The 12,502-nt window shown below is 42.4% G+C and overlaps 1 long non-coding RNA gene across 1 annotated transcript in view; it reads right to left on the bottom strand.

Moving 5' to 3' along the window:
- The window catches only part of LOC148222957 (uncharacterized), a 451,561-nt gene that overhangs the window by 64,610 nt on the left and 374,449 nt on the right, over positions 1–12,502 (bottom strand). The window lies entirely within an intron of this gene.

Here is a 12,502-nt window from a genome sequence, read left to right on the forward strand (position 1 = left end):
AGCTTCCTGGGAGTACAGACAGCCATGCATCAGCAGGAACTACATTCTCAGTGAAACAACATGGATTTCCCTCACATTTGAAATTATGTTTTGTTACCTCTCAGCAGTCATTTTTTAGCTCAGCTAAAAGGGTTGGTGTTATCATGGCATATGGTATTTCCTACCTGATTATTTTACATTCTATCATCTGAATTCCAAGCAAACTGAAAGAGAAGTCAAGATTCAAGAGTATTCAGGTTTGCATAATTTTTTTGCAAAGAGAGTTAAGTAGAAGAAGAACCTGTCATCAGTGCTCATCACTGATAGAGAAGCTTGGCCTGGAAATAGGAATCTGCAGAAAGCAGCTCTGAATTGCTCCCGGAATTGTTACTCAGTAACTTCAATAAAGACAAGATTAAACAAAAAATTTAGGTGAGACTATCAAAAATATTCTTTTGAGTTGGATCAATAACAAGATTCAGTCAGGCACTGCAAAACTGTTCTGTGACTCCAGCAGGAGACAAAGTTATCAGTCCCAAGGAAGTAAGAAAATAAAAGAATCAATGTAATTGGAGGAAAAAGAGAAAGTGGCCTGAACAGTAACCTGGCCCCAACACTATCAAAATCTGAGCCGCCAGAATCAGAGGGAACAGCTCAAACAGAGAGACTCTTCCAGGTTCAACAGCACTTAGAAACCCAGCAGTGTCAAAAGGCTTCAGTGGGATGAGCTTGGACTACTCCTAATTACCAGATGAAAACGACTCCTTTTTAACAGACAATTAGTGGGATTTAGCAACTGCCACCTCAGGGTATGGTCAGTCGAAATTTCACTACACACATTATCATGGAGTTCTTCACCAGTGACTGCAACTGTTATCTCAGACTTCAGAATTAAAGGCCCCAGCAAAAGTATCATGGAACTTATTTTAAAATGTTTAAATACAACTCACTTTGGGTTTATGTAATCTGCATTGATGCAACTAAGCATTTATTTATTTTATTTCTATTCCTTTTCCTGTCTGAGAAAATAAAATTGGTCAAAGCCTGATTCTTCCTCCAGCTGTTCTTGTGCACATTCAGACTTTATCCCCATGACAGGGGTAGGCAATGCCATCCCACAGATGGCAGGAACAATGGACAGGAACCGGGTTAGTGATACAGGGCTGTGTCAGCAGTGACACTTCAGCACTGTTGTAACAATATTAAAAGATAGACCCGTGTCTGAATGAGCCTGATGTGAGAATGAGCATTTTCAGTGTGTTCTGTAGCAGGAAATATTTAATCTGCTATAAAAACAACAGCTTCTGTAAATGATTAAACTCCCAAGCTTCTTTTCAGCAATTAACAAGCTTTGAACATTGTTTACAGTGTTGGTTGTACGGCATCATTGCTTTTATCCTCCAGTGTAGCAACAAAGATTCAACATGAATTAAATCCCATTTTTTTCCCCTCTGTATCACTGCTGAAGTATGGCATGTGAAAAAAATTCATTCTCATAATAATTATCTAGGACAATTAAAGTTCAGCATCGCTTTGTAGGAAGAAATGGCTATTTATTTTCTGGTTATCATAAGTAGTAAAGCTGAAAACATCTAGATGAGTGACTGCAGCCATACAGTGAGTAGGACTTGGGGAAAGCTGTTCCAAAACATTCTCGAGTAAAAGTAAGGCCTGGTCTGCATGGGGTGGGTTTATTTTCCAACATAATATGAGAGTTAAGAGGGATGACTTCCTTAGAAGCATCCAAGGCCAGGTTGGATGGGGTCCTGATCAACCTGGTCTAGTGGAAGTTGTGCCTGCCCATGGCAGGGGAGTGGAACCAGTCAATCCTTCCAACCTAAACCATTCCATGATTCCACAGTGATTTCTTCACTGCCTGAACATGAGCACAACTCTTCTGACACTAACACAGCAGGACTCCCATGAAGGAATCTGTCTAGCTGGAACCTGTGCTCTTTGATGAGGTGGGACATTCATATCTGGAGGTGTTGCCACCATGGACAATCACATACAGTTGGGAGACACCCACAGACATATTTTCCAGTCTAGACAGGGCCTTCGTTTTGACAAAGCTCATTTTCTGCTTTATGGTAAAACAGGACAATTTCTGATTCCCCTAAATCCTGCTCCATCCCCCCTTTCAATACATGAATTAGTTACTTGTGAAACAATGAGTAATTTTGTTTTTCATGGGTGAATGTTTATCACTCACATAGAAACTGCAAGGAAAAAAGCCAAATGTTTAAAAAATTCAATCAAAACGTACAAAAAACACTAAGAAGGAGCTGTGACTAAGACAACAGGCAGAGATTCAAGCCCTCAGCTTCCTGCTCTCAATGCCTGATGACACCAAGAATATAATTTGTCATGCTATGTCTGGGTCCCCATCCCTAAAATGAACACAACAGGCATTAAGATGCCTTAAGTGTATGTGGGAAGGTTTTTTGAAACCTACTTCCTTTTCCATGGAAAATTATCATCTTCCTCTGCTAACAGTGATCATTTTGGTAAGACAAACAAGCTCAAGGAAAACCAAGAAAATTTAGATAACCGTTTTTTTTCCATGCACAAAAATCAGAGGGTATGGGGTAAAGGGGAAAAAGGCAGTAGCAAGTACAGCAGGTAAGGCTGGGGAAAAGCACGTGTGGTGCAGCCATCTCTGGCTGGCATATGAGGGGTGGAAAACCTCTCACACCCTCCCTGCTCATCTGCATTACCACCCTGTCTGGCACTGGCTTTCCTTACCCCAGAGGACCTGCTGGCAGCCTGGAGCTCCCACGACTCCCCTGCACAAAATGTTCCCAATCTCCTTCCACATCCCAGTGGTGCCAGTGAGACTTTCCTACTTTTAACAGTTCCCCAGTCACTGCTGTCGGTCAGTCCTTCCCCAGAAAGAGGCACATGAGGGCTCACATCCATAGGAATTTCACTCCTTTCCATGAGCAGAACCTTACTTCAGCCATCCACAGATTAAACATGCAGCCAAAATTACCCAGAGTTACTCACTGCTGAATGGGAAGGGCAACTCAACTCACTTGACATAGAGAGAACAATTTTAATGTGGGATGAATAGTCCTTTAGAAAAGCTTCCTTCCCCTGACTGGAGGTTAATTTAAGGCTGTGTGTTTAATGCAGGTGATGTGGAATGTGAAAGGATTTCTTTGGCCCTGTATATATTACCCTTTTTGGATCAGAGGTACAGCATATTTTGGCTTTAAACTGAAAGAGGGAAAGTTTAGACTGGACATTAAGAAGAAATTGTTCCCTAGGGCAGGGAGTGAGGACCTGGCACATGGTACCCAGTGAAGCTGTGGCTGTCCCTGGATCCCTGGAAGTGTCCAAGGCCAGGTTGGATGCGGCAGTAGGGAAAAGATTCTTCCTTTAAATGTACAAACTGGATAGTTAAAAAATGTTAAATTTTGATGGCATGTCATGGCAGCCACACAGTGCTACTGGAAACAGTGGCCTTGAGCTTTGGTGGAAGGGCAATAAAGCACATTTAAATTACACATAAGGAAGAAGGAGCGGAAAGACAATTCCCGTTATGAACACAGCATCTGCTAAGGAAGCAAGAACCCGAGTGCAGCTGGATTTAGTACAGCTATTGGCCATCTAAACAATCTAGTCAAGCTGCACATTCAGACCTTGGGAGGTGTATCTATGTCCTGTCTGTCCATCTGTATTTCCTCTCAGATCTTGCTTACTTTTCATTTCAAAGGATTAAGGAAATATACAAGCACCCATCAACAGTTTGATAGCAGTAGATACATGGTGGAATATTCAAACTACAGCTAAACCCTGTAATGTGCCATACTACTCATTTAGTTTGGCAAGTATGTGCCAAGACAACATTGATTAATTAATATTCTAATAATATATATTTTAAAATATATGTAACAGATATAGATTCTCAGGCCAACATGCATAGCAAGCAAGCATTTTGAAGGCAAAGGACCTCCAAGACAGCCAAACATCCAAGCATTTAACCTGCAGTTTAGGTCACAAACCCAGCTACGGATGGTTTGAATTCTCAGAGCTTTTCCTCTGTCACTGCTCATTGCCAACAGGAGACAAGAGGACTTTGCAAAGTGTCTCCTTAGGTAGCCCTGGTGTGTGGGGCATGGATTGCCACATGGCAGGACACTGCCACACCCCCACAGATGCACAGCCCATGTCCCTTCTATGGCATTTAACTCCAGCAGGAACCACCTGAATCCATCTGCTCTAAAAGAGAGATGACATTTCCATGAAACCAAATAAACCCAGGAAAGGCAGATGGTGTGTGTGCAGGGAGGGAGGTGGAGAAAGGAGAATGTGGTTTAAAATAAGAACATGCCCCAAATACAGTGTGAACTACAATGAAGGGGAAGGAGAAGGGGAAGAATACTCCAACAAAGGCGTAGCGAGAATACTAGGTGTAATCAGTTTGATTAGGATGCAACTTCAGTGGTTCCAGAAAGGAAAAAGAGAATCCGAGAGACAGGTGAAATGGAGTGCCCAGGGATTATGCCCTTGGTGGCTGACATCCATGAGAGCAAGTGTGCATGATTGGTGCTCTCCCAAAAATCTCCAGCGGATTTGCAGCAAAGCCTTCAGCAGGACACATCACAGCTGGTCAGCCCAGAGGCAACAGTGACCAGATGAGGGGCCCCCCTCAGCTTCTATTCAAACACTTGCTCACATGTAAGCAGATGAAGTCCATTGTCTGTTTTAATGTCCAGACTACGCCCCAAACCACTGACAGTGTTCAAAGAGCCCAGTGGTTATCTTGAGGTTTTTTGGAATGTGTTACCTAACCACAGTAAATTCATCGGTGTCTTGGAGATCACCATAGAAACAGGCTGACAGCTTAGTGCAGGAGGAAGGATCCCTGATCTCAGCCTGGAGAAGATGCTGTTGTGCCTGGTCCAACACATGGAGCTCCCTCTCTTCCAGCACCTGGATTCCTGAGGCCCATTCCCTCTCACCTTTTGGCCACAGGAGTGCATGAAGGGTTCCCTACTCCCTGGAGGGACACATTTTTTTACCAAAGCAAATGAGACATTGAGGCTCTACTCCAAATAAAAGATCAAAAAATGGAAATAGCTACCTGGATATTTCTGTATGAAGAAACTCTGCTTTAACTGTGTGAATGACGACCAGAGCATATGAATTGTGCAGTGGTTGCTGCCATCACCCCATTTCTGGTGCTGCCTCATATATCTTTCAATGACCTGGGCCATGAGAATACAGAGAAATCACACAAGCTCTGAGGCCTGAGGCCAGAAATGCTCTGCTGGAGGGGAAAAATGGAGTAAAGAAAGACCTAGTGTTATTTGATGAGACATGCACTCACCAGGTTCTTCATACAGATCCTCCATTTCTCTAATTTTAGTGTTGAACTAGAGAATTTTCAATGGGCTTCATTCCCTTCTGAATTATCTTCTTGGACAAGTGCCCACTTCTCAGTGTCCCTCACATCATGTGAAGTAGGAATGACGTGTGTTTCCACATAGCTCTTCAAATTAAGGCACAACAAATGGATTGACTGAATTAATAATTCATAAATACTAATTGTACTTGAATGGAAAAGTGTTTAAGCATTACCCTGTTCATTGACCTGAAAATATATCTCTCAGTTTAAAGTATTTCTCTAAATTTTGATCTGATGACAGCAAATCTTTTAATCACCCTCTTATAATTTTGTGACTTCAATTTAAAACCATTACAATCCAATAAAAAGAATTGACATTTAGTCAAACAAAATGATGAATTTCTTTGCATCACAGATGCTCAATTTATCTTAAGCTCAAACAGTTAGCCAAAGCTTACCCCAAACTGAATTGATTTTAATATGTATTTACTCACTAATTATGGCTTAGTACAATTTAAACTGCAAGGAAATACAGAAATATTTTAATGGGTGATACTGAAAACTAAACCACTTCATTTTGTTTCATGTCATTCTCCATGTTTCTATGTGCAGCCACAAGATCAGTTGAATTCTATTTCACGTTGCTCTCCTTGAAATGTTTATTATCTGTATATTCAGATTTGTAATCCAAAATTTAAGGACAATTTAGGATAGTTATTAATCCACAATGTGATCTAGAGTAAAGCTCCACAGAATTTTTTTTCCCCATGTATTAAATTCTATGATTATTATTCTTGGCTATTAGGAAAACCCCCTTCTCCAGAGGTTTGTCCAGCACTGGAAACAAGCAGGCTGCAGTGGAGGAGTCAGTATCCGTGGGGGGATTTTAAAGACTTGTACAGGTGGCACTTTGACACCTGGTTTAGTCGGGGGCCTGGCAATGCAGGGGGAGCTGGATTTGTCCTTTCTGACCTCACGGACTCTGTGATTCCCTGCTTATTGCACTTAATGATACATCAATGCTATCATGTAAATACAGCAGTATAATTTATTTACACATTTTGCAATGTTTGCTTTCTTTCAGTGAACCAAAGTTGCTCAGGGCAGCATGCAGAGACCTAGGGGTCAAACAGCAAGTTTTTGTGGAAATATTTCCTTCAGCCATGATTTTAGCTGGAGAAATTTAGGAGAAATCACAACATGAGGAGACGACTTTCAGTATTTGTATGACAATTCATTACTGCATAAAAAGAACTCTAATTTTGGCTCAATTAAGCTGCATGGTGTCCAGTTTTCCCCAGCAAGAAACTCCTCTTTCCCCTTGATCACCCGGTCAGTGTCAGTGGTGGTTCACCAACCTTTGATCAGTGGAATATTTTACTGTTAGCACCTGGGATTTTGGGGAGAGAGACTGGGTTCACCTCTATGTTTGGGTTTACTGTTGATGTGTGATACAGAGTCAGTGTGAAGTTTGCTAAGGAATTCACTGCTCTTTATTCCCAGCCGCTATGGAAATAGGAAGCAAACTGAAGTAGGGAAAAATCATACAAGCTAAAATAAATGTTCCTCAGGAAGGCACAAAGGCCAATCTGCTTCAATTAGGAAAACAGCAACAGTAAAGTCAAACTAACGCATAAATCCTCTACAGGAGCAAAAGCCCATCCTCCGTAAACACATTCAGAAAGTCGATTTTTGCTTTTTGCCTTTAAATATTTGTAATGTTAAACAAAATAAAGCAGCCCCATGAATATGATACTGTCTTGGTATAACAAACTCCTTTTTTGGAGGGGCTAGAGACTTGGAAAAAGTGACAACGGGATAAAAAGGGGAGGCTGCTGGAATACCTCAATGTTAACAACTTGTGGGATTTTTTTCCATCTTTCTGTAGAGGAAACATATTTGCTGATACTTGTGGCAAGCATTTTATCTTCAATTCATTCTACTCTATCCTGCAATTAGCTATGTTCTATTTGATCCCCTCTATATAGGCATGACTGTACCTATTATTGCTGGGCACAAAAGCCCCACCAGCCTTAGCCAAAAAATAGCAACAACACTAAGCTGTAATGTTCAGCTCTCAATCTGACTGGCTTCCAGCTTCACAAGTTGGCTGTGTGTGCTCTAATGATATACTCCTTCAATTTCTCTTTCTTTGCCTGCCTTCTATTACACTGATTTATGACAGCTTCCTGTAATCCAGGCTGATTTTTTTTCTTTGTTTCTTTCCATTTAAGATTGATCTTGCAAACGAATGCTCCAAAACCATAGCATTAGCCTTGCTGTCCTCTGCATCCTTGCAGAATTATTTCTGTATATTTTTAATGTGTGGAATTCACGTTCCAAACAAAGGCTCATGACTGTCACCGACAATAAAATCAACTTTCTCTGCATTGCTTTCCATTCTCTAATGAATTGAAGATGTAATTTTTGCTTTTTCCTACTGTTGATGTGTTCTGGAGAGATTTTCACTTTGCTAGCCTACCAGTAACAATGAGAATTTCTTTTTCCCAGAGGAAGGGGAAAGTTTAAAGCTCAGCAGCACGAGAGGTTTGTATTGTTGTTGCAAGCACACATTACCTTTAAATTTATGCAAGCTGAATCTCATATGCCAAGTTTTCAAAATTAATCTAGACTCTCTCACCATCCCCTGTGGTTTGCACAAACGGAAAAGTTTATGGGCCAAACTGTTGAAAAATGCTTCTGGATTTGTTTTCAGTGCTGGCACATGCAAAAAGAGATGTGCAGACACCAATGCTTTTGTTTCAAAGTCAGCGCGCCCACTTGCCTTTGTGTGTGAGAGCCATAAGGAGCCACGGAGCATTACCAGAGCCACGGAGCTTCACCCTGGCAGGGCCTGAGCCACCCTCAAACGTGACAGCACTCTCCAAACACAAACCTCCCATGAAGTTCAGGAAGGGACAAGGACATTAAAGCAACTTGTCCATTGCCATCAACAGGTTGTCTCGCAGCTTCTGTTTGAAAAAACAGTTTCTGGAAAGCTTTTGTTTTTTCTGTGGTAGTGGGTACGCCCCCACCACCCAAGGTGAGAACGAAATACCTCAGCCCTCCACCATTCAACTGATTTTTCGGAATCACAGAATCATTAAGGCTGGAAAACACCTCTAAGATCCTACACTCCAACCATCAACGGAGTACCACCTTCATGTTCACAATTAAAAATGACCCCAAATGCCCCATCACATATTTTGAATACTTCCAGGAAAGAGGACTCTTACCTAGCTACTTGTTTGGTGAGGAAATATTTCCTAATATCAAGCCTGAGCCTCTCCTGGCACAGCTTGAGGCCGTTTCCCCTTGTCCTGTCCCTGTTCCCTGGCAGCAGAGCCCGACCCCCCCTGGCTGTCCCCTCCTGTCAGGGAGTTGTGCAGAGCCAGAAGGTTCCCCCTGAGCCTCCTTTTCTCCAGGCTGAGCCCCTTTCCCAGCTCCCTCAGCCCCTCCTGGGGCTCCAGCCCCTTCCCCAGCTCTGTTCCCTTCCCTGGACACGCTCCAGCCCCTCCAGGGCTCTCTGGCCAGGAGGGCCCAGAACTGGTCACAGCCCTCGAGGTCCCTCAGCAGGGCCAGCCCAGGGGACGGGCCCTGCCCTGGGTCTGTGGCCACCCACGGCTGGCACAGCCCAGGGGCCATTGGCCTTGTGCCCCCTGTGCCCCCTGGGTTCTTGTCCAGAATCAGCAGTTCGTTGTCCCTGTCCCTATAGCCTGTCCCAGGCTATTTTAACAACCTGTTATTCAGGTTCCAAGAGGAACCAAAGGTTAAAGAGGGTTCCCAGACTTATCCCAATGATGCCCAAAGACAGAACGAGGAGCAATGTCCATAAACTAAAACCAAGAAGTTCCACCTCAAGATGCAGGAAAACTTCTTTATGTTTTGGGTGGCAGAGTCCCACAACAGCTGCCCGGGGAGGTCCTGGAGTGTTCCTGTATGGAGACAACCCAAACCCTCCTGGAAACATTCCCGTGCCACCTGCTCCATGTGATCCTGCCTTGGGGTTTGAACTGGATGATCTCCAGAGGTCCCTTCCAACCCCAGCTATTCTGTGATTCTGTAATCTCTCTACAATTCCTGGGCAAATCGAGGTTTTAATTTACCTACAGATCACTCCCAAAGGATGGTATGGGCAGGAATGAGGGAAGTTTAACTCCAGTTCTGCAAAACCATACCACAGGCAGCAAGGGCTCTTGGCACTGTGCTGTGAGAACACTCTGAAAACTCCAACATGTATCTTGCAGTGTTACAGGCACTGAACATAAACTCCTAAAATAATAATAATTATTTCCTTGGAACCACCAGGGGAGAAGCAGGGTGGAATTCAGTGCAGCATAGACAAGAACAGTTTGCTCCAGAGGCTTCTTCCCCTATTCAGCTCATGCTGACAGGAATCAGTCCCTCATCTGATGGATGCGGTACAGCTGACACCAAAGAATCAGCACTTTATTGTTCTCCAGTACAACCTTTTATATTCTTCATCTTACATGCATTCTGTGTGCCCCCTCTAACCTTCTGTGATTGGTCAGTAAACCTCAGTATTCCATATTTCTTTACCTTTAATACTGTTCAGCTGTCCAGAGTTGTAGCCCATCAGGGATGAGGCTCAGCCACAGCCCCATTCCCCATTACCACAAATTATGTGCCTACGATTCCCCCTCTTTTTATCTTTTAAATAAATGCCATGTCTACCATCCTTCTACAAGGCTCTTGCAGAAGAAATTGCAAACACGGTACAAGTATTTTTTGTATAGGTTCCACTAATTCTGGAGTGCGTCCATGTACTGACCTTACCTACATCACTTATCACCAAAGTTTTTATACTTTAATTATGGGCTATTAACAATTACCATCAAAGTCTTTATACTTATGTCTATGGAATGAATTTTCATGCCTATGGAATATTAGCAAAGATTAATAGCTGCAATTCACAAACACAACATATATGTTTCATCAGCAAATGAACACATTGTATTGAATAATAGAACTACTCTGTCTCTAGCTCCCACAGCTGCTTTAGTAAATTCTCTTGTTCCTTTTTCAGGTTTTGTTGCTTTTTGTCTTCTGTAATTTCAGTTCTTCTATCTGCTGAAGCAATGTCTTTGCTTTCTGCTTCTCTCCCTCTTTTCTTGTTCTTTTCAGTGCTTCTCCTCATGCAGTTTCATACTCATTTTCATAGCATAACTCCCATCCATAGCTGTGAGGGCAAGACTGTTCCCACTCTTTGGTAATTGGCACAGCTGCAATTTGTTAGGGGCAAGACTAACTTCAGCACTCTCTCTATCCATCCTCTTACAACTCCTCCTTTCTTTTATAATTATAAAATTGCAGCATCTCTAGAAAGACATGTGTGGGTAAATTACGACATATTCACATATTTCACTAAGGATTAATAGGTAGAAGGACATGTTTAAATACAACACATAGGTTTTACTAGCAAATAAGCACATTGTACTGATTATTCAGCTTTCAATATTTCTGTTTCCATGTTACTAATTCCAGAACTGAGCTGTTGATCTTTTCTGATTTGGCTTTAGACACTTGATTTTGTTCAATCTGAGCCTGTCCTTGTTCTTCTAATGTCATCTTTTAGTTTTCTGTCTACACTGGTGTATTTTTCTTGCAGAGCTACTGTATGACTTGCTAGATTTCAGATAGTAGATTCTTTAGCGTTTAGGTCTTCTAACTCTTTCATCCTATCACTTTTAGTCCTAAAAGCCTCCAGCAGGTATTCAAAGGCCCTTTCTTCTCCCTCATAGATGGTAACTTTCTCCCACACTCCATAAAAATCCCTATACCTACATAGAATATTGACTATATCAATAGCTGTACAACTTTATAAAACAAGACACAAGAATATGCTAAAGGCTATATATTAGGATAGTAACAAAATCAACAGCTATATAATTCTACCAATAGCTATACAACTTTAACGGTATCAATAGGTTTACAACTTTATAAACATGCAAGGATAAGATAGAGTCTATATGTTCGCATCACCCAAACTTTTCTGTTTTCTCCCTTGCATTGCTAATTCTACTGCTCTAATGCATCAAGAACTTCTAGGGACAAGCTCCTGGATGTTGCATCCCAGGAGTCGGTGAAGGATGCCATGATCCAGAGGCCCTGGGAAGAAGCACCCCTCTAAAGGTTATAGTGATGTCCTCCTATAGTCTCTGCAGTTCTATGTTAATTACCCAGTTACATCATCCCTATTCTCCTCTCCAGTTCTAGAATGTTCCCCACTCCTAACTTCCCTATTGGCCCTCATTCCTAGCTGCCCCTCCCCTGTTGGATCCCAGTTGGTTGTTTCCCTTCAGTCTCACCTCCACTCTGCCCTTGCTCCCTCAGCCCATTGGCCCTCAGTTCTGTTGCTCCACCCTCTGCTATCTGGTTTATATATCTGGACCCTCCATTGTTCTTGGTTCTTTGTCCCTGGTTCCCTTCTGTGCGTGGTCAATAAAGCCCCACAGGAATACCACACAAAGAACCCTTCCTGTCATTATTCACTGGCCCTCAGATACAACACGGTGTGTGAATATCTGGTGCACCCTGAGCTATCCCTTCTTGTGGCAGAGATGCTTTTGGGAAGCTGGTGGTCTCAGCAGCTCCTGGCACACCACCACACCTGGAAGATAACAAGGAGGGATCACCTTTTAATAAATCAAAAATGTTGCCAACAGCACATTTGATAATCCCAACAATGATATGATCCAATTAATTGTGCCTAGAAATTTTTGCAAGTCAGTCAATGTTTGTACAAAATATTGCCTGGCCACCATTTGAGGTTCAACAGTTTGGTCCAAGATTTTAACTCCCAAATACTTCCAGGGAGCTTGTTGCTGTACTTTCTCAGGAGCAACACACAAACCATAATTTGTCAAAGCCTCTTGCATTACAGGCATTACCATATCGAGTTGTTCTGCAGTTTATGCAGTGACTAAGACACCATTCATATAGTGATAAAAATACCTGTGGAAATAGTTCCCTGACCTGTGATAATGCTTGTGCCACATATCACTGACAAATGGTAGGGCTGTTTTTGATCCCTTGGGGTAATACAGTCCCATGATATCTTTCCCCAGGTTCACGATTGTTAACAGAGGGGACAGTGAAAGCAAACTCAGGAGCATCATCTGGGTGTAAGAGTATAGTAAAAAAAACAGT

The sequence above is a fragment of the Sturnus vulgaris genome, chromosome 8, assembly GCF_052056855.1.
Source record: "Sturnus vulgaris isolate bStuVul1 chromosome 8, bStuVul1.hap1, whole genome shotgun sequence".
Taxonomy (NCBI): Eukaryota; Metazoa; Chordata; class Aves; order Passeriformes; family Sturnidae; genus Sturnus; species Sturnus vulgaris.